The 19,317-nt window shown below is 33.8% G+C and overlaps 1 protein-coding gene and 1 pseudogene across 1 annotated transcript in view; both read right to left on the reverse strand.

Moving 5' to 3' along the window:
• Positions 1-19,317, reverse strand: part of LOC105225020 (adenylyl cyclase 78C) — a 205,584-nt gene that overhangs the window by 158,362 nt on the left and 27,905 nt on the right. The window lies entirely within an intron of this gene.
• LOC125778708 (adenylyl cyclase 78C-like) overlaps positions 1-19,317 on the reverse strand; it is a 76,720-nt pseudogene that overhangs the window by 29,911 nt on the left and 27,492 nt on the right.

Below are 19,317 nucleotides of genomic sequence, written 5' to 3' on the forward strand. Positions count from 1 at the left end.
CTATAAAGCATGCATCTGTGAAGGGTTGGATAACTCGGTACGCCCGAAGTTAACATTTTTTTTATTGTTTTGTTTCGAAATAGCCATTCACAGGGCTTAAATTTCGGTCGATTTGATGATTAACGCAGGTACGGAGTTTTTTTGGGGGAGATATCCAGAATAATTATTTTTAGAAGAGGAGGAGATTTTGAAAATTAAACCGTAATTTTTACTAAATTTTCGTTTTTCTTTTAAAGTGCCTAGCACCACCTTCACATTTCTAGAGATAATGATGTTATTATTAATAAAACTATAAAAAATATACTTTTGTTCATTTTCAAAGGAGTTTAGAAATGCTTACGTATTTATACTCTGTAGTTTACAAATACTAATTATTGTTTTTATTGCTTAATCAAAAAAAAGTTAACAAATTCTACCACCGTTCGCCTTCGCTAATTGATGCCACTGTAGATTTTGTTCTTACAAGACAATTAATGCTGTGATCACTTTATCTACGTCATAGAAATTCACATCGCTACAGCCTCGTCAGAAAAAATTTAATTGTATTCGACAGTTATTTACTCACTGATTAACGGTTTTCGGTTATTTAATCTTTGCTTGTAGATGACATATGTAAATATACATATATAAATTGACGTATGTTTAATAATTTTTTCAATTTTGCTTAATATTCATGCCAATATTTATGTTTACATATACATTTAGATATATTTGGCACTAATTTGCATTTACGTGGTAAAAACACCTGTAAAAATTAGGAAAAAACTGACTGAAGATTGAATAGAATATCTGTGTATTTAAGTATCTTAGGAACACGCAGGCAAGGCAGTAATCGACTCACCTGCTGATTATTGAGTTATCGGATTTTACTTGACTCACATACTTGTGTGAGTTTTGTGTATAAAGTAGAAAAAATAATTATTATGTTATGCTGAACGGAATCGATTCAGTCGCACTGCACTACCTAGGAAGAAAAACTAACGGAAAACAAGTAAAGAAGGGATAAGTTCGAGTGTAACCGAACAATTAATACTCTTGCAACTTGAAGGAAACAAAGTCCGGGAAATTACTTCTGGAAAATATTGGAGTTAGGGGTAGTATGTACACGATTTGATCTATTTTTACCAGTTAGGCATACTATGCAATGTAATAAAAAATGTTCCCTTATTTTCATTAAGTTACCTCAAATACAATCACCATTCATGTGGAGTAAAGTCAGCTAGATGTTCGAAAATCTTTCTTCTTTACGGTTCAGGGAAGTATTAACCCGATTCAATTTATTTTTAATACGCAGAGATACTATTATCAAGAAAGTATTTTCTCGGAATTTTAATTGTATTTCCCAAACATTGAACGATATTTTCGGTCAAAACTCAACTACAGATGCTGGAGACCCCATTAATGGTATTTGTGGGCTCGAGCAGCGTTGGTTGCATTTGGTCAGTTTTTGGTCATAAGGTGGCATACTTTAACGGAATTATTCGTGCAAAGTTTTATTCCGTTATATCAATTTCTTCTTGATTTGCACACTGAAAAGTTAAAGCTTCAAATGCAATTTAAAATTGTGCTGTATGAGAACGCCTACTTCTTTATTGTATTGTATTCTGTTTTTGCTCTTTTTTCCACTGTGACATTAGAATATGAGAAGGGTGCCACATATCAAGTTCAGTTGAAATCGGTAACATCGTAAACCTTGGCTCCTATAAAGTATTTAGTTGCTCACTTAATAGTACTATTTTATGGAGAGTGGACCGATTTTAACAATTTTTACAATACCTAGAGTTGAGCTAAAGGGATTTGCACGGACTGGGTTTGGCTATTATAGTTTTAGTGACCTAGGATATATGCACATTAATTTTTTTTTATTTTAGTGCTTAATTATAGCACTTTAACGTTTTCAATTAATGGCGTTTTGTGGGCGTGGTGTGGTCCAATTACGCCCAGCTACGAACTCCGCCTTTCTTTTTGGCCAAGGAACTCTCATATTCTCCTACCAAGTTTCATTAAGATATTTCAATTTTTATTCAAGTTACAGCTTGCTCGGACGGACGGGCAGACGAACTTACAGACAGTCACCCGAATTCAAACTTTTCTCGTCATCCTGATTTTTTCATTTATACTAAAATGTATAATACTCTCTAGCCATGTTGCAAGAGTATTAATATCCATTATATGTAAGCTTACAGAAGGAAAGATCATCTTGCTTCATAGCAAGACTGCTTTTTATTGCATATAGTTTTTCTTTGGATTAAAATACTTCCGAAATAAACTTAGCTAAAGTATTATTCAATTCATTTAGATACCCAACATCAAACTGTAAATAATTGCGCAGTTTACAAATATATACATATTTACATCACATATAACTAAATGAGAAAAGTCAATTATATTTTACCACTTTATGGTGAAATTTGCTAAGCGAATGGAATTAAATTAAATTCCAAATACTAATATTTAAAATGACTTACTGATCCAAGAAGATGATTAAACGATTTCCGCAGGCAACCGCCAAAGCTGAAGCGGAAACGAGCGTCAAAGTTTAAGATGAGTGCAGGAATCAATTAACTTCATAGTCTTTGATGCTGCTTGCTTCGAAAACTAATTTATAATAGAAAAGCAAAACTTAAAAAGAACTAAATAGCTGAATAAATGTTGGTATAGAGAATAAACAAACAGCTGCGGTTGAAGTGTGCGTATTTCGAAAGCTTGAAATGCAGGATAAATACTCAAACATTATACATTATTGATGCAATATTTGTCTTCGCTTCGCCATTTCTCTGTTCATTAAGGTGTTATATACACTATCTGCAATGCTACACAATTTCGTTTGGCATATTTAATACCAGTTCTGCTATTGTGAATGACTCAAAGATAAATAATTTATTTTTAAAAACTTAAAGCTAAAAAAATAATAATTTACGACGTTAATGCTACATTTCTACTCGGTGATATTCTTCAAGGGTAAAACCTATAAGCGTGTAAAATTTTACTTGAGGTGCATTCTGAATGGAGTTAATGTGGGCGCTGCCACGCAAAAATTTTTTCATTTCAAAATGTTTTCAATATTATTATTAATTATATTATATATGTAGTTCGTCACTTACGTACCCTCAATTTTCGTGGAAAAATCCAGAAAGTGAATTTTAAGGGACATGTTACAACCCATTTTTTTATAGGCAGTAAGTAGTTTAGTCACAATTTTTAACAACGCCTTTAAAGGCACATTAGGTGCGTATTTCAGTTTATTTGAGCATTTTCTCAAATGTTTCATCTTTCATTAGTTTTCTTATATGCGAACCCATAAATATGCGCTCCTTAATTTATTTATTGTTATACCTATTTTGGCAAAAAATAGCAATACGGGAGCCCTGCTTGAATCAGCTGACTTGACGTTCAACTTAACTCTAAGCTCGCTTATGCACCCGAGTTAGGAGGTTATATACAGTTGAATTTTCAAAAAAAAAATTTTTTTTTTTTACTTTTTTCTTAAAGTAGAAATATTTAAAATACACACAGAAAATATCATATCGCGCCAGTGAATATTTTCAAAGTAACACGCAAATTTAAAAAGGCGTTTCAGAGAGCTAGAAGTACAGGGCTAAACATTAAACACGTGTTTCTCAAAATGGTGTTTTCAAAGTCGGTGACCAACACTACTCGAAAACGGCTTAACCGATTAGTCTTAAATTTTAACACAAGCTTCTTGTATATATTTCTTAGTGATTAAACGAAGATTTTTTCTCAACGTTAAATATTTTTTTATAAACAATTCAAGACCGAAATTTTGGTCAAAAATCGATATTTTTGTTTTAGAAACCACCATTTTGCCAAAAAAATTTATTTTGCTTATTGCTTTGATTTGCTTTACTGGATATAACATTACTTTTACGAAATCTGTTTGGTTTTTTTAATTTCAGAGCATCGAGTTACGAGATACTGTGGTCACCGCAAGACGTTTTGTTTGAGAAGAGTTCTCGGAGATCAGCTTTCCGAATAATTATTTTTTTCTAATGCTATAAATACAGCTAAAAAATACCACAATAAGTGTACAAATTTTTGGATTAATAAATTTAAAAATTTTCTTAGAAAAATTCTGGAAAATTCGCTCTTTCGGCCTTCTAACTTCCATTTTGGAGGCCAACTTCGAACACCGGAAAAATATTTTTAAAATTTAACACTTAAAATCAATTACAGTTAAGTAAGTATTTATAGAAAACAAAAATAAGGCAAAGGGTAACAGCAACGAAAGATTCTGCCATAAAGTATTATGATATGTTCATGGCACCAAAAAACCATTAAAAATCTAATCAATGTAACGAATTTGGGTTGAACGAGCTCAAAAAATAAAACATTCTCACATATCTATATGTGTAGATTAGTACATAACTACATTTCCATCAACTGAATTGTCTAAATATTAAAATTAAGTGTGGCGTTGCAGATTGCATTTACTTGAAATGAGATTTCGACACATTTAATTAAATTTTAGGTGAGTTGAGCAAATAAAATCACTTCTATTTACATATTTTGATGTTTGTGTGCATACCTTAAATCCCGTATACATATGTAATGTTATAAGCTGAAACATGCCACCATTTTACGCTAGTTAACAGAGTTTAGCTTTGTTTACACTTGTGATTAGCAAAGCACACGCCCAGCGTTGACTGGGTGACCTAAACTTATTTAGGGAAATCACTTTGGCGGTTTTGAGCATACCGATGACCTTTTCTAGTTACCGGATTTAAAGAACATAACTGTGGTTGGAAATATGGTATTTCTTACTTCATTCATATATTGTTAATGTATAATTGTATTTGTATGTTCTGGCAGTGTTTATGAGTGCAGAATTGGTTGGCTTACATACAGCTCTGTGGTTTTAATGAAAGAGAAAGACGCTTTGAAGTTGGATTCTGGATTTTGGCTTTGATTGGCGTCCGGTATATTAAAGCTTCACGCATTTTATGCTGTGTTTTGCTAATTTTTATGAAATCAACAACATACAGACTCACATATTGATATCAAGCACTCATATTTACATATGTATGTATCCATGTATATTAGGGTGTCCGTTATTTACCAAGTTGGCTATTTCCACTTGGGTATCGTCAAAATCGTTTCTTTTTGACCTAAAAACAATTTTGGAAACAAAGAAAAATTTTTTCGATGCCGTTTAACCCTGCCTAAATAAGGATACATTTCCCATTTAATTAACATGGGATTTTCGCACTATTTAGCAAATAATTCTTACTTCGTGCATTATACTCTTTAACTTACCAACAATGCTCAATTCTGCTTCTTATTATGATTAGCTTTTACCAAAGCTAATATCTCGAAAAGCACACCTAGGTTCGCCAACTAGTAAAGTCACTGCAATATATATTAACCGCTTTAAAAAACCTACTTAGGAATTCAAATAGGTTCTATCCACTGAAAAAAGAAATAACCAACATAATCATTTCGTGCTTTCATTTTATTTATTTGTTGACAATTTTAGAAATAAGCAAGTAAGGAAGGGCTAAGTTCTGGTGCAACCGAACTTTTTATACTCTTGCATTTTGCAGGAATCAAGGCCATGAAAATACCTTAATGTGTCAAGTGACAATAAGAGGATTAGAATCTCATCTACTCTTTATAGCTCATGCATTGACCGAAAAATAAGGTGTGTTAGAAAAACGAAAATTATTATATGTAGTATATTGGAGTTTAGGTGGTATCGACCCGATTTTACCTACTCACTATTATCATTATTGGGTACCTTACATACAAACACCAACCACGCGGAATAAAGTCAGCCGGATGTTCGAAAATCCTGGTACTAGTTACATGTGGGCCAAGTTTCTCCCAATTTTATTTGTTTTAGGTATACTTGAATAAAACACGGTATGTAATTTTCATTGGGATAACTCAAATATTGGTCGATATAAGCAGCATAAAGTCGCACAGAAATTCGACCATCTTTGTATTAGGTGAATAAGGGCTCAGAGAAGAAATAACTTTCCATGAATTTCAATTGTATATCCCATAGATTGACCGATGTTTTCGATCAAAAATCAATAATAGATAATGGATGGTTTGAAGAGTTAAAAGAAAAAAGAAAATAATTATTTGCACAAATTTTTCCCCATTGTATTAATTATTTCTTGATTTGTACACTGGAATTAAATGGAATGTGGTGGAAAATAACCGTGGTTGCAGTCCGATTTCGCCCATTATCGTACTGTGACATGGTAATATGAAAAAATGTCAGGTGCTAAGTTTAATCAAGATTGTTACGTCGGGTCGGGTTCAGCGTCCAATTTTGTAATTAAAATAAGAGTTAAGACTTAATTGTTTTGCTTTATCGTTTAAAGAGGCTAGGTATGGTTTCGAAACCTACCAGTTAAGTTCTGTGCTGCGGACACAGATGAATGAACATAGTAAATATGCGTTTGTACTATCCCTTTTTTAGTCTTAACGCTATATTGATTCAAAATTGGAGATGCCTCATAAATCGTGCGGACATTCCCCTATTTTTCTTTTTCTTATTTTTACTAAAATGGCAATAAAACGCATGTGCAGGATACACAGGAAGTTCTTCTGATGGTAACAGATACAAAATAAGAGAAGTAAGGAAAAGCTAAGTTCGGCTGCTGCCCAATATGCCAAAATCTTTTTGAAAGAAAAGATTTTTAGTTTTGAATTATAAAATCGAAGTCATTATTAGCTGAATGACAACCGACTACTCTAGCCCTACAAGGCATCTTGGGACGTATGTATGTGATACCTCAGTACCTGGTACGGTCCATCGGCCCCCGCCGCTTTGTTAATCTTCAGACGGGTAATTGTTATTCGAATTTGTACATGGTCGGGCAATGGAACGTCTTATTTTAGACAAAATCGAAAAAGTGAAAGAAACGAAAACATGGAATGGCATTCGGAAAAAGATAAAGCTACAGAATCGTCTAAAGATCGGCCGATAATGGCCGATACCGCTTAATCGGTCGGACACTAGAAAATATTGGTAATTTTGCTTAGTTTGTAAAAGTGCTACAAATACCCGATCCGCCAGGTGCATAAAGCTTGTATACCTTGTGAAGCATGTAGCATAAATATTGAAATAAACTGCGCACACGTGTGAATGTAGATTGTATGAAAGTGTGTGTGGAAATAGTTTTAGCCAATCTCTGCGCATTGTCGCAATGGTGCTATTTGTCAACTATAAAGCAATGTCCTTTTGCCGGTATGTCGAGCGAAATACCAAACTTGTTTTCTACAATTCCTTATTTTCCAACGATTCTTTGCAGCTGTGCGCCTTGTCTTTGTTGTCGCTGTGCTGTTGTAAAATATACACGACGCATAAATATACTTGGTTTAGATGCGTGGATAAGTGTGTGCATGTCGGTGCCTTAAATGCTTCCACTTTAGATGTTGTTGCAAAGTATGTGTTTGTTGTAATTCCAGTTAGTTGGCTTGTTACACAAGGATACTCATTCGATGACAAGCAGTAGCCATTCATTTACCCATACATATGTACATACATATGTATATACTCGCATAGCAGCATATATACATACATATTCCGCACATTTGCATAAAAATTTACATAAAATGCAATGACAGCGCAAAAGCACCACGACGCTGAAACGATGAAAAAACAAAATATGGAAAATGACAACATAACAGTTGCTGTCCGTTAGTCGCCGCACCCATGCTACAAGTCACCGCTACGGGTGCGCGTACGAGCATGTGGCTGCTCGCCGGCAATGCCTTCAATTCGATTTAGCGCAAGGTAAGAGAAACGATATTTGAAAGGCAGACAAGAGCGGCAAAAGCGATTTAGTGATGCAAAACTATTTCAACGGAAGTCCCTTCCGCGGTGATTCAGCTTACTTTTGTGCGTCATTGGGATCTCCTGTTAATAACGCGGTTGCCGTTCGAGTTGAGCAACTGTTGCCGTAGTCAGTTTTTGTTTTATACCCGAGTGCCTTTCAAGCTCGGAGCCGCCACATAAAGCTTCACATGGTTTGTGTTTTGGCGTAAATATATAAAGGAATTGAACATAGTGCCATAAATTTTGCATTAAAGAAGTATTGATTTGAAACTCAAAGCCAGACTCAAGGGGCAAGAATAATAGGGACAATGTTGCGACTGACTAAATCAATAATAAATCGTACTGTCAAACCAAATTTAATAATATTATACTTGTAATAAAATATTCCCCTGCGTTCGTTCAGGAAGTTACGAACCAATGCAGAATAATATGAAACGCACCTCAAAACACAAAGAAAAATGTTAACTTCGTAGGCGCTGAAGCTATAATACCCAATACAAGTTCGTTTCTTATAGCAACTAAAAAAGTTTTCAATAGAGACGCTACAAGAGTAGACCAATAGGGACAGTAAAATACGTCATATATTTTCCCGCTCTTTTGACATTTCTTTTTCTCAACTTTAAAAGCGCTACGTCCAATTTATTGTAGTCATAATTGTCCTGTAAGATTAACAATTGAACGCCTAGTGGAACAATTTTAATCCAGGGGCACAGTACAAAATGTTCTCGTGCCAGTGAGACAAAGAATTGCCCGTAGTGTCGAGAATATTGTTGCTGCTAGCGCATAAATTGAGGAAGACCCAACTCAGTATCTCACACGTCGTTCTCAAGCAATGGTCATCTCTGTGATGATGATCATAACCGGCACGTTACTGTGAATAGGAATCGCTAGTCTTCAATGATAACCGAATATTTTTGGCCCGAATTGGATGATATGGACTTGGACAATATGTAATTCCAACAGGACGGCGCCATTAACCACCCAGCGAAAGGCACACTCGATTTATTGAAAACCAAGTTTGGGGAACGTGTTATCTCACGAAATAGCCCAGTCAATTGGCGTCTCTGGTCCAATCTGAAAATATTTTGGATCATTTTGGCGTGGTCATCCAGGATAATCTACGTCAAATTTCGGAAAGAATCTTGGCAAAAAAAAAGGTTTCTCATATAAAGGTCGAACGATTAGTTCGTATGCAGCTATTACCTGTGTGGTTTGACACCGGCGGTAGCGATAAACGAGCAGCATATTGAAGAGAAAAGGAGATGTGTGAAATTACATGTCGATATCTCAAAAACCAATTCACCTATATACACACGTATGGATAATTGAACAACTTGGCTCTGTGATAATTTTTATATATATTTGCTAGGGTTTCCGACGTTTTCTTCTGTGTGCTATACTAACTTGAAGCTTGTGACCAAACCTGTTCGGGGTATAAAAACACATTACACAAAAAGTGTAGTAAGCTTTAAAATTTTTTTCGGCAAACAAGTATAATGGATGATTAAAAAGGGATCATACTATTATCAAAATAAAGAGAGGGATAAATGTTACAGATCATAGTCTAAGCAAGAGCATTATGTTGGCATTCCGTAACAAAAATACATTATCATTTCGATAGTAAACTCCACTTTTTATTCCGAAAATCTGAGATATAGAAATCGCTTACATTTTTGTTTCCAACCGATTTCAGCCACTTCTTACTTATTGATTTTCCTTTCTGCTGTCATGCTGCTAAGCGCTTGTCATTCCAATACATTTCATAGTTTATGCTGAGTTGTGTCTTAGCCGTGCGATAATTTATTTATTTTTGTTTACCACCAAAGTGTTTATTGCGTGAAGATAAAGTAAAAAGTGAGGAACTTAGAAAGAAAGTTACTCACTACTTTGGCAATGACGCCACCTGCTTGCTTGTTTTACTACAGATTATTTTTGGAAGGAAAATCCGAACTTATTGCCGTGAGTATTTATGAATATCACTGGAAAACGAATTTGAGCTTTTCACTCACGGTTTTAAGGTTAGATAAATAAGAAGTTAATGTAATTTCATATAATGTAATGTGGTTCAAACGTCTTAATGTTATTGAACCTTGAATATATTATCCATAAGTGTTTGTAGCATTCAACCAGAATTTATTTGGAATTAATTACTTTAAATTCAACGACTTTTTGTTCTTTGATGGCAAAGAAAATGTACTCATTTCCATAATTCATCTTTCAATGCAATAATTTTACTTAAATCATTGATCATTAAATTGGCAAACCAACTTTTTTTGTTAATATTATATATTTATATACTTATTATTAGTTTTTTTCAATATTTCGATTAAAATTTAGTGAAATTGATATCTTTGTTAATATTAATGTACAGAATCATAAATAGATATTATATGTGTAAACACCAAAATTGTTTAAAACATCTGTCCTTCATCTTTCCTTTTCATAATTTTTTGTAAACATGTTGGTTTAATTAGCGAATATCATGCTAACCGCGATCACTGTCAACGGTTATGGCTTTATGACCCCAAAATATTCATGCATAGTGAAACCAATTATTCCGCAAGTCATATCATAGTAATTAAGAAAAGGCTCTCCACGCCACCTCCGAGTAACATACAATTGTAGCTAATACAGTTGTCATATGTGCACCTGTGTGTAGGTTTATACATTTGTGGTGGCAAGCCGCAATCGCTTTGTACGAACCAGTATGCATTTGACTGTGAACAGTATTTCTAATATTACAGCACTTGAACTACCTAATCAAGTCAAGAACACTAAAATAATATTTATGTTTATACATATACGTGGATAAATACATATGTTTATTCATATCTAATATTAGATATGTTCTGATGGTGGTTTTAAACTATCCCAGTGGTAAATTGGTTGTCCCTTAAATAAGTAACTATTTGAGACGCCATTCGTTATTTAACTCATCCAACATTTCGGACAGTTTTCATTTATTTCTGGATTGTTCATTACGAAACATTAAGTTCAAAATTGTTCGCTGATTTTTTTTTTATTTAGTATACTATTAAACTTGCCTATACATACCTAGTACAATTTTTTTTTTGCTTTGAAGACATTCGTTTAGAGAAAAACAAAGTCATTAGAGTCAAAAGTTTGAAGAAATCCTGTTTGCTCGATAAAAGAGTGAGTAATTCTGAATTGAAGCTTATTCATGATAAGGTTGATGACTGAGTGGTCTACTTATTAAGTGGTTAGAACAAACTTGGATTCAATTTTTCCTCGCTTAAAGTATACTTTCGTGTCCTAAAAGAATTACTCAATAGTTTCAAAGCTTTCAGGTCACTCAACGTAGCGCGAAAAATTGTAAACTCGAGTTTTTCGAAATAACTATTTGAAATCAGGTGACGATGGATTACAAAGACTGAACGAGCGGCTTCAAGTGATTGTATGGAATACATTCTTAGTTATAAAATATCTTCAAAAAGTTAAACATATATTATTGTCTAAGGCAATAGTACGTATTTAGGTGTCGTACAAGCTGACCGATTAAAATCTAGTTCCTGTAAGAAATCTTTTGCATTTGTGAAGCATATTATATCGGTGTAACCGAAATTAGCACTTGTTTTAGTTTTTTCATTTCAACAATCTACCCTCGACCAGTCCGTGAGTGCATCTCTGTCGAGTCGAGGTAGTCGACTGTTTGGCAGTAAATTTAAAAATCAGAATCTTGTAACCAAAAAATTGTCTTCTTATTGTTTACAATATCAGTTAAGATTAGATATTTCCTCTGACATTTGAATATCAGATGATGAAATGGCAGCAATGAAAGAAATAGCAATTTTTGACGATAACTTTCAAAGCTAAACATCGAAAAACAAAAATTTTCGAAAAAGCTCTTGCCTATATGTATATTAAACTTTCAATATTATTCATAGATCAGTCAGAAGTAGGCCAAAAGTTAAAAAACAGCGCTATCTTCATGAACAGGTGTTTAAAGCTGAGCAACGTGAGTAGTGAGCGACTGGCCGGATTTGCGTCCATCACGTTTACAGTACTGTCAATCCGCACTTTTATGGTAAGTTTCTACTTACATTCACTTTAAAAATATTTTTAAGAATTCATTTTTTTTTATAACTGTGAAGGTAGACGATCCCCAATAACTTAAGAAGTTAATAAATTCTTTAATGAAAAGAAATTTTCTTTCCAGCTAAATGAATTTTAATGTGTACTTGAAACTTATTCTATAACGTAGAGTATACCTGTGCCTGTTCCAGTTGCCATCGACAAACCACTACCTTATATTTACTGCTTCTGAACGCGCGTCATACATTTAGAATGAGTTTATATGATTGTAAATTTATGTGTCATATAATAAATATATTCGCGTACAACTTGCATGTCAAAATTGTTGTTGTTGTCGCATTTGAACCTCTAGTTGTAGATAACTGTAAATTGAGCATTGTGGTTTACTCGAGCGCGCAGACGGCGGAGAAGTGAACTCTCACTCAATTTCCAACACTATATGTCTATGTTGAATGGCCAATCAGAATGCACAAACAATTATTCAGACATTTGTAAATGTGTTGTTGTGGTGTTAAGAGTATATAAGGTGGTTCAAAAACAAGGTATACGATTTTTTTTAGGCCTAGGAAATATATATTTGAGTGATTTTACGAAATAGCATGTAAAGTACAAGTATTTTGCTTTTCATAGCTTAAATTTAATGGCGAATGGATGGCACAGGGACGCGAGATCTACCAGCGGAGTTTATAACTTATACCCTGACAGGTCAAAACCGGTTCATGGAGAGGGCGCCGGGATCTTCTTACAATTTTAATTCAAAGTTTAACTCTACCTTTAATTTTAATTCTAATTGGCTCAAGTGGAGACTCATACTACGCTAATTTGTTTTTTCTGGAATTTCGACAGAATATTCGTTTCACTATTTAGCACGAATCTTTCATTTTAAAGATGTAGAGGAACTCAAACAGTAATTCTCAACTACCGTATCTGAAACGTTTAACATCCGAATGCAGGTTTCTGAAGCCGATTTTATAAATAAATATTACACGATTTTTACAGCAACATGTTTTTAATCAAGCCATTAATTAAATATTTAGATATGCATGTAGGAAAGAATTATCAAACATTTCTGTCAACAGCACGAACTCTAAGTTTATTCATAAGCTGTGGTTTGCTGCTGACTCTGCTGCTAACTCCTGCATATTAAATTGATTTTAGTTTTTCATTTTTCCATTTTATTTGATAGACAGTTATGCGCTTATTTCAACTAATGCGCAAGTTATTTAATCAACAACTTTTTCCCAACTGTCAGCTAAATACTAATTTTTGTTGAAACTGAACTAAAGTATTAAAATATTAACATTCTGATTCGCAAGTTGTTAATTGTTATAACTAAATAACTGTATAGTATAACTGACATCGTTTTGTAGGCGTGTTACTACTATACTCACCGCAGGCAGACACGTTCTTCATCATCCGTATTCATTTTAATTGAGTGGCAATTTATTTGGACAATTAACTGCACTTCTCACACGTTGATAACTGTATGTGTGAAGTAATTCACGTTCACCGTTATTTGAGCTTTCAGCAATGTTTTGAACTAATATCGATATAATCATTTTAACTGCCACGTGTCGAACTGTAAATAAAGCAATATTTGATTATTGTAAATAAATGTTTATTTCAATGAATTTTATTTGAATTGATTAATTTTTGAATAAAAAATAATTAACTTTATTAAATTGTGAGATTTATGATGAACGAAGCTTAAACTTCAATGTTACATCATTTGGGAATAATATAATAGGTTGTTTGAAAATATCTCTGAAACTAAAAGAAAAAAATTCTAAGAAATATAATGACAATCAGATCCTACACATTGTGTATTAATGAAATACCAGGATACCAGACTCAGTCTCTCTCTTATCTTATCAGTATAGAGTACCCGATGGAAATAAATTTAGTAACCGTGAAGTGAATTGTCTATTTTGAAGCATAATATATGTACATATATGCTCTAATCTGTGTATTCCTATCAAAGGAATAATTAACAAATCTAATTAAATTCTTTTTAAGTATGAACAGGCCTACTAAGTAAGAGTTACATTAAATTCAATGGATCTAATTTCCACATACTCTTGTGGAACACCCACAGTTGATCATACTGAAATTACTTAGGGAAGAGCAGTGACAGCATAACGCCAGGTGAAGGCGAACTCTATCCGCCAATCGATGGAGATGGTACAGATATTCCATTGCTCAACCAAGAAGTAGTCCGAATAGCAATTACCCGTCTGAAGAATACAGCTAGCGGTGGGGGCGATGGATTGCCGGCCGGGTTATTCAAATACGGTGGCGAAGGACTGATAAGGAGCATGCATCAGCTTCTTTGTTATGGTCAGACAATAGCCTGCTCGAAGATTGGAATTTAAGTGTGCTCCGCCCAATCCATTATATATGAGACCCCACAATCTGCGCCAACTACCGTGGGATAAGTCTCTTCAACAACGCAAATAAGGTTCTATCGAGCGAAACTGTGTGAAAGACTGAGTCCTACCGTCAATAAATTGATTAGACTGATTGGCACTAGATTAGAGTGCCCTAAGACCTGGAAAATCTACTATCGACAGCGGGCTTCTCTGCCTACATCATGTTATCCGAATGGATTAAAATATTCCAGCTCTGAGAGTATTCGACGCACTACCCAACTGGCGCGCTGTTTTAAACTCACCTATAACTGCGTAAGCGGTATCTCCGTCAATAAAAAAGAGAAAAAGAATTTCGAATTTATAGAAAACTCTAATAAACGAGATCGTTCTGTATTACATGGCCTTTTAAAATAATAAGAAAATGTTCAACATAGTTGGAAGCAATCAATAATCAATACTACCGGGAAATTCGAACAAATGGTAACACTTGTTTTGTAATATAAGCTTCTCAATTGTTGAAACCACCGATATCGTAATTTCCGAACATATTTTTTTAAATGGGAACACTGTAGCATATAAATGTCATTCAAACTGATCGATCTAATAAAAGTAACTGTGAAAGGTATTATTGCTTCGGTTCAGTCGATGTAAATATTTTTTCTTAACTTTTATAATTTTTTTTCTATTCAAAAGGCTAGTTTCTGTAGTCTTTCTACTTGTTTTCTATTACCCTAATTGACGTTAGTTATACATTAACGTAATACATATATATTTTCTTTACCTAATTTACACCATTTTATACAAGTAGATTATTTTTCCTTTGATTTTTCAATGCGTTCACCTGTAAATGTTTGAACTTATGACAACTTCTTTGTAGCAGTCGCGCACATCTAATATTTATAGCAAATATTTAGTCTAGCCCCGAAGCACTCGAGTGAAGACGCAAACAGATACGGCAAAGAAAAATAAGGAAATAAACAAATAAATGAATGAGCACTACAGACCAGCTACCAGCTACTAAATACGAAAAGGAAGGAGACATCGTGCCTGGTGGACTGTTACCAATGTCATACAGCACTTCACCGGCGTGGGCTTTAATGCGCCATATTTTCATCGTGTTATCAGAATTTAAGTGACATCTCAAGGCGCTAATTTCAAAGAAAAAACAACATTAATGGCAATACGTGTAGTTGGAAAGCTAGTCAGTGGCACTACGTTGCGTATAAGTAACTTTTTGCTGGAAACTCGATCAGGCGTATAACGATTTGCGTGCTCACGGGCGGAAACAGGCAGAAAATGAAGTGGTAAATGTGAAAATAAAAAAGTAAAAGGAGAAGAAAATGAACTGCGGTAAAATAAAAAAACTGTGCTAGCGAAGAAATTCCAAGTTGACAATGATTTACATGCGACCTGTTGCATTGTGCCACTAGTTGGCGCACGTACTGATATATGTATGTAATACGAGTATATTTATATACATATTTATGAATGTGCATGTCCAGTTGGGTTAGCAAGTAGCTCGCCAAGGCAGCGCTTATATTTATAATTTACTTTTTGTTGTTAAGCTTGTGGCTAGGTTGTTGTTGTTGCTGTGGGCCCGCCAGGTCGGTTGAATTTTGCTTGCCAAGTGACCTGACAATATGCCGCTAGGCGGTTGTATGTGTGAATAGCCGTAATCGCAAACTTTTGTGAGTACTTTTATGTTTATATTTATTCAAGACTTAAGTAATTTTGTAGTTACTGAATATTTATGTTAAATTTGTACCTGAATAAATTGGTGTATAAGTCTTGTTAAATTTCGGACGAAGTTACAGCATTTTTACAGAGAAATATTATGTGCAATTAAAAGCCACTACAATATTTTTATGTATTTTGACAAACTAATTAAAGGTAAGAAAATCATAAATTTACGGCTTAGTTATGGCTCTTAGTACGTTTTCGATTAATGGTGTTTTGTGGGCAGTGGATTATCATCTACCAATTCGTACTCAGTTTTACTCTAAGGTATAAGTGTACCAAGCGTCGGTATTTCAATTTTAAACTTGCACAGAAAGACGGGCGGACAGACAAACATGCGGAATGGAAAACATATGTGCTGTTTCGTTTATTATTGATTTATTTTATTTGTGACATACTCGTACAGTCTAGAAAGTGAAAAAATATAAAACATGCCAAACCTAAATGAAATTACTACTGTGGATACGAGCAAGATTTTAACTTTGCGAAAAGCAGATCTTAACATACGGAAATCAATGAAAGAGTTGGATTCAAATAGTTTTTTGACGGGGATTTTTTGAAAAAAAAGCGAAGCAGAGGACCAAGGCTCAGTAGCAACAAGGAAAATATCTCCCAGGGACGATAAAACAATGGAGCGGCAAATGAAATGACCTTGGAACCGAAATCACAAGTATAGCTATTAGGGTGCTTCAAAAAAAACTTTTGAATATTTTTTTCAACTCTTACCTCCTCAAATGTTAGTAATTGGAAAAACAGAAATCCTCCCTAAAACTAGGCGCTGTAGCCTAACTCGAAGGGGTCGTTATTTATTTTTTATGTTCTCATACATTTAACATAGGAATTTTCGTTTCTTCATTCAAACTAAAATTTCACCAATTAATTTTCGTTTCTCAAAAATAACTATCACATATTTAGAAAGTTGACTTTTAAAAGAGGACCAGCAAAAAATCCACTTTTCACTAAGAAAAAGCGTCAACAATGTCACTAGTGGATTAAAAAGAACTAAAGCTGGACTAAAGTCGATTAGCAGAAAGTAATCTTCTCTGATGAGTCCATCTGCAAAATGTCATGTAGCGTCGGGATGTCGTACGATAAATGCTACAGCGAAGAGTGCGTCCGAAGAACCGTTAAGCAGGAAAGATTTAAACCACATTGAGAACCTTTAGTATATTATGAAGACCATGAAGGTAGCGAAGAAGAGATGCAGTACCTTAGCTGAGTTCTATCGAAATTTCGAGGATGTCTGATACGAGTATGATGAAATCGCATCACAAAAATTGCAAAATTTGAAAAATTCAATGCCACAGCGCGTTAAGGCCGTTATAGGAAGCAGAGGAGGCTCAACAAAATCATATTTTTAAAATTTTTAGATAGTCTAATATTCATACTATTTGACGATTCAAAATTATTTCTGTAAAAAAATCAGCATTAAAGTTATGTTAACTTTTATTCTTCTAAACATTTATTATTCATTACTTAAACAGCAAAATATACAAAAATAGTAAAAAAATTAATTTTAATAAGAAAACATTTTTTTCTCATTTAACTTTATTTAGGAATATAATGAGGACACAGTATTAAATATTAAAGCCTAAGCGAGTTGGCCGAAAAAATAAAAATAAAACCATGACTTTTTAACTCCTCGGATTTAAATTTCCGCTACTATATGTTGAATAAACAAAAATAAATTTGCCAAAAAGAAGTTTGTTTTAATATTGTAGGCCATGGACCTTTCAACTGACCTGCTAAATCTCTATGGGTTATATATAAATTATTATTTTAAAAAATGGTTTGACATAGGAATATTATAAGTACAATAAATGTATTGCTGGTTTAATTAGAACAGTATTTTTTAGTAAATTTCAATTTGTTGGAAAATTTAGAGAAAACAATGTCAAACAATATACAATACTCTTAAGCAGCATATCACATATACAGGACATATTACAAGTACTCATACGATACTTATGAATAGCAAGTTTTGTTTCGGTGTGTTGCTATTCTTTTGCTGTTGTCTGATTTATTTTTACGGCCATTGTTCTTTTCTTTACGGCTCAGACATCTTAGGGATATACATATGGGTAACGTTGAGCGAGTCAAGAAACGAGGATTGCATAAATTATGGTGGAAAAACTTTCGGCTGACGAGTGTTTGTCTTTTACATAATATAGGTATACACATACACGTATATCTGGTATGAAATTTACAAATTCACACATGTGGAAATTTCCATAGCTGTGTTTTCTGCGACTTGAAAACTTAAAATATTTAAAACTCAAAACATTAATAGTAAAACATTTTGAAACTTTTTTAACTAATAAAGCATTTAGCAGCATTTATCAGTTTTGAACTGATATTTAATACATTTAAATCAATTATATACATTTGCGATTGGATATTGATACTGAAAAAATTGATAACTTTATGCAAAGAAAACAGATGAAATGAGACTTATCAATCTCTCTCTTTAGAAAAAAAGTGTAATTTTTTTGGGAAACAGGTTTTACAGTACTTCTTGGTGGCCTAGAGAACTTAAGCTCAGTTAAAAATGAAGTGGAGATTGAAAGAAAATACATATCAGTAGATAATGTCTCTTAGATTAAGAGTCCAAAGAATGTGTACAAAGACAGTGAGTCTTCTTAGTAATTGGGAATAAGGATTTTTTCTTAGTTTTATGTTTTGGTAATACTTAGAATTAGATAGGTTAGGTGGAAACTGATGTGATTTTCCAGATATAACCCCATTTGCACATTTTCTATTCGGTTATTACTGCCTACACTTAATGTCTTACACTTCCCTTTGATTTCACTAGATTGTAAGTAAATTGTAGAAAGTTTCTTTCCTCTTTCTAGGGACTGCCTGAGGCTCATAGTAATCTCGATAATTGTCGGTGAAATATTTAAGAACGAGGTCTAATGCCTACACGGCACCACTTTCCGCACATCGTGTCAATCAATGGATTTATTCAGAGAACACTTCGGTAATTTGATAGTTTCACGTTTTGGGGCGGTCGATTGGCCACCAAGATTGTATGATATCACACCCTTAGACTTTCTCCTGTGGGGACATGTAAATTGTAAAGACTTTCGGACGGACTTTAGAGCATTACGAATGTTATTCGCCAGTTACCAATCGAAATGCTCGAACGAGTCTTCGGAAATTGTACTCAATGGGTGGACCATCTGACACGGAGCCGCGACCAACATTTCAAAGAGACAATTTTCAAAATAAAATAATATGCCTGTTTTTTCGAATTATAATAAGCATCCTCCAATAAATTTCATTGCTTTTTCTTTAAAAAAGTTGGGAACCCTGAAATTGATCATCTTTTATATTAAGTTTTGCACA

Source organism: Bactrocera dorsalis, chromosome 5, assembly GCF_023373825.1.
Source record: "Bactrocera dorsalis isolate Fly_Bdor chromosome 5, ASM2337382v1, whole genome shotgun sequence".
NCBI lineage: Eukaryota > Metazoa > Arthropoda > Insecta > Diptera > Tephritidae > Bactrocera > Bactrocera dorsalis.